The sequence below is a fragment of the Pinus tabuliformis genome, chromosome 9 (genome assembly GCF_031772625.1).
Source record: "Pinus tabuliformis cultivar Carrire ecotype Pingquan chromosome 9, CPIR1, whole genome shotgun sequence".
NCBI lineage: Eukaryota > Viridiplantae > Streptophyta > Pinopsida > Pinales > Pinaceae > Pinus > Pinus tabuliformis.
The window spans coordinates 1,891,529,748-1,891,534,659 of NC_142307.1; positions in this window are offsets into that span (position 1 = coordinate 1,891,529,748).

The following is a 4,912-nucleotide window of genomic DNA, read 5'->3' on the forward strand; positions in this document are numbered from 1 at the left end:
TTCTTCTACTCTTTTACCTTGACTCAAAGTTGCATATACATCTTTAAAATCCATATCCTGAGCATATTGTTCTATGTAGCTTTCATGTAGCACAGAGTTATGCTTAAGTATGGTGGATGCATTTATAATGGGTCTAGATAACATGTCTACAACCTTGTTATGTATTCCCTTTTTATATTTGATGACCAAATGAAACTATTGTAGAAAACCCATCCATCTGTAATGTCTTGATTGCTTCAACTTAGTTTGGGAGTGTAGATATTGAAGTGGCTGATGATTAGTATGTATTATTGTCTCTTTTCCCATTAAATAATGTTTCCACTTTTTCACACTCTGAACTAATGCATACAATTCTTTATCGTATGTAGGGTAGTTAACTACTACAAGATTAAAAGTCTCAGAATGATAACATATGGGTTTACCGTGTTGTGTCAACACTGCTCCCATGGCATAGTCACTGGCATCAGTTTGGATCTCAAATGGTCTTTGTAAATGTGGCAGTGCTAGTACAGGTGCTATATTAATTCTCTCTTTCAAGTTGTTGAAGGCTTTCTGATGTTTGCCTCCCCACTAAAACACCTTATTCAATCCTGTTAAAGCATGTAAGGGAGCTGCAATCGAGGAGAAGTTAGAAATGAACTTCCTCCAATATTGTGCTACTCCTAAGAAGCTTCTCACTTCTGTAGCAGACCTGGGTTTAGGCCAGTTCACAATGACTGCCACTTTAGAGGGATCTATTTTTAATACACATCCTCCTACTATATGACCCAAGTAGTTTAGAGATGTTTTTCCAAATTCACATTTTGAGAGTTTAACATAAAGTGTTTCTCTTTTCAAAACATCTAATGTCTACTTAACATGCTTTAAATGTTCTTCCCACGTTTTACTAAAAAACAGAATGTCATCCAGATACACAATAACAAAACCATCAAGAAAAGGTCTAAGTACATCATTCATTAATCTCATTAAAGTAGTAGGAGCATTAGTTAAGCGAAAAGGCATAACCAACCATTCATACAATCCTTGCTTTGTTTTGAAAGCAGTCTTCCATGCATCTTGCTCTGCAACTCTGACCTGATGGTATCCACTGTGAAAATCCAGCTTGGTGAAATAAACAGCTTCCTTCAATTGATCTAAAAGATCATCTATGCGAGGAAGGGGATAACGACTTTTTATTGTTATCTTATTCAGTGCTCGGTAATCAATGCACATTCTCCATGAGCCATCTTTCTTTCTCACCAAAACAATTGGTGACCCACATGGTGATGTGCTAGGCCTGATGAAGCCCTTCTTGAGCGACTCCTGGACCTGCTTCTTGATTTCAGCATTCTCTAAAGCAGACAACCTGTACATCCCAATGTTAGCCAAAGGAACATCTTGCTGCAAAATAATATCATGTACTATTCCCTTTTTGGGTGGCAAACCTTTAGGTTCTGGAAACAATACATCATACTTTGAAACAACCTTTTTCTATATCAGCTTGTTATTCAACATTACAACCCTCAAATACATTGGTTTTATCAGGTTTCTTTTCCTTTACAACCATCAATAAGAATTTCTTACATGAATTTATCATTCTTTTCATCTGTCCTGAATTTATGAGAGTATAATTATTCTTGAGCTTATGAGCTCTTACAAAGTATTCGATTCCATCTTTAACAAGTAGATACATGTTCTCATCTCTATAGAAAATATCTTTTCTATCATACAAGTAAGGGCTTCCTAAAACAATTCAACCTCATCTACGAATGTTGACCCAAAAGAAAACTTGAGTTTGCACTGTCTAGTCACTTGTAGTTGTTCTTTATCATTCAACCATCCTAATGGGTATGGTTTCTTATGAGGTGTAGTTGCTAATCCCAATTTCTTTACAATTGCTTTAGAAATCAAATTTACTTGTGAGCCACTATCAAACAAACTATCAATCTTTTATTTTTGGAAATAACTCAAATATGTAAAAGCTCATGTCTTTTTCTCTCATTTTCATCATCAATAACAGATTGAGCAGAATTACTAGTAGATGCTTCAAAATTCTTACCTTTTATACCTATGGCTGCTATAGTTGTTTCATCTCCTGATTATGACCCCAAATCTTTCTGAATAGCTACAATTGTCTTCTTCTTCTTGCCCTCAGACTTCTTAGGTCTCAGCTCTGGATGTAGAATCCAACAGTGCTCATCATCATGCTCATTTTTATAGTGAATGCATGAAGATTTGGCTTTCTATGCAGTGTTAGCCTTCCTTGCTTTCCACTTCTGTTTTCTTTTCTCCTTGCTCTTGATTACAATGGGTTGGGATGGTCCCCCAACTTCTGGATTTCCATTCATTCCTCTAGCTTCTAGATGAGTAGCTTGTACAAATACCTCATCTATACTAGTGGGATTAAACATGAGGATGGTATGCCTCATGTAGTTGTGTGGACCACCAATTTACTTCAAAAGAGTCTCTGGTCAGTCTGATGAGATACCCAACATCAGTGCTCTCTTTCTGAATTCTTGAGTATACCCTTGCACACTTTGCCCCTTCAACTCTCGAAGAGTTTTCCAACTCATCATGGCTTGTTGCATGTAGGCCAATGGATAAAACTACTTTTTGATTGCAGAAACAAAGCACTCCAGACAGAGATGGTCTTACCATGTCTTTTCATATTAGCTTGGGTTCTGCCTTCCCACCAAACCAAGGCAGTGCCTCCTAGGCATAGGCTTTCTAGCTGAATCTTACACTTGTTTGAGCTTATGTTCTGTACCCTACAATACACATCAATCTGTCTAATCCAGTTGTCCAACTTTTCAGCATTTAGCTCTCCATCATATATAAGAAAAATCAAATTTAACATCTAGCTTAATCAAAGATGCCTTCTTATTATGCACAAGGCTATTAGGAGGTGTGAGAAAGCTTTCCCCTTTCCCCTTTCCTTCGTAGTGGTCATGGTAATGAGACTCATCTTCTTGTTTATCTTGTTTAGAACCTGATGAATCTTCAACCTTTTGCTTTCTAAAGTCTCTGTACATTTCTTCTACCATAAAATTTATAGCTAGGAAACTCTCTATGAATTGAGGGTGTTATGAAACCAGCTCACAAAAAGATAGAAAAGATAGATCAACATCTTAGAATTCGGCCTCTTTGAGGGGGCAACCTCCTTTACATTACATAAATGAACAATTCTTGGATGATTCAAATGACAAAATCACCTTTCTATATATAGGAGTGTAAGGAGTCACAATATAACCCAGCCGACCTAACAATAATAGTATAAAGCCACAAAAATAACAATAGAGGGATTCTATGGGGCACAGTAATAACAATATGGGGACAATAGGGGCACAACAATATTAATAAGGGATACAACTATAATAGTAATGGGGTAATCACTAGTATTATAGGGACCTAACATGCCCCTCTACTTCAAAAAAGTGTTGTCCTCAATGCTTGAGTAGTTCTGGATGATTCTATATAAAATTTTCATCCTCCCATGTGGAATCTTCAGCAGATAAGTTCTTCCACTAAATAAGGTACTCCAAAATTTATCGATTTTGTAGCTATCGAGTTCTTGTTTCTGTGACTGCTTCCGGTTCCAATATAATTTTTCCTTCCTCGTCAAGTTCTGGCAATATTGTTTGAACTGGGTGCTTGTCGCCTATAACCTTCTTTAAACATGAAACATGGAAAACTGGGTGCAATCGAGAAGTTGTAGGAAGCTCCAATTTGTAAGCCATAGTACTAATCTTTTGCAACACCTTGTATGGACCATAATACTTTGGTGATAATTTATTATCCTTCTTAGCTTGCTTCAGGGACATTTGCTTATATGGTTGTAGCCGTAGGAATACCCAATCACTTACATCAAAACTTCTTTCGCTACTATGTTGATCTGCCTATTGTTTCATTCTATTTTGTGCCAACACAAGGTTATCCTTTAAGAGTTGGAGGACTTGTTGTTGATGTTCGATGTGATGTTCCACTGCTTGAACCTTAGAATTTTCTCTTAAATATGATGTGGTGGATGGTGGCTGATATCCATAAAGTGCCATAAATGGGGTCATCTTTGTTGCTGTATGGAAGGAAGTGTTATACCACCATTCAGCCAAAGGCAACCATTTGACCCATTGTGTCTGTTTATCATATACAAAGCAACGAAGATATCCTTCCAAACATTTGTTTACTATCTCAGTTTGCCCATCAGATTGAGGATGATAAGATGAGCTATGAGCTAACTGAGTACCAAGACAAGAAAATAATTTTGTCCAAAAGTTTCTAGTGAAAATGGGATCTCTGTCACTTACAATAATCTTTGGGTTTCCATGTAGCTTTTGAATTGTTTCCATAAATGTAGTAGAAACTGTACTGGCTTTAAATGGATGTGATAATGCACAAAAGTGTGCATACTTGGTAAGTCTATCAACTACCACCATGATGACACTCTTTCCTTCAGACTTAGGTAAACCTGTGATAATTGTTTCAACTTTATTTTATTGGCAAACCAGAAATTCTGCCACAAACTTTTGAATATCCGATTTAAGGCCATCCCAAAAAAATTCCTTCTTAACCCTGTGGTAAGTTTTTAAAAATCCTGAGTGCCCTCCTAAGGGAGAAGTGTGCAATTCCATAAGAATCTTTTGTTTTAGTTGGGAATTCTTACAAAGGTATAAGCGATCTTTGTACCATAACGAATCTTGTTGTAACTTTCGAATAAGTGCCCACACTTCTTCATCATTCTTCCATTCCTCCCTTGCTTCGTTTATCCAATCTGGTTGGATAATAGAAATGGTGCACAACAATGCTTCCACATCCTCATCCTTTCTTGAGAGTGCATCTGCCACCACATTTTGCTTCCCTTTTTTGTAGATGATTTCAAAGTCATAACCCAACATCTTTGTGACCCACTTTTGTTGCTCTTCAGAGGATAATCTTT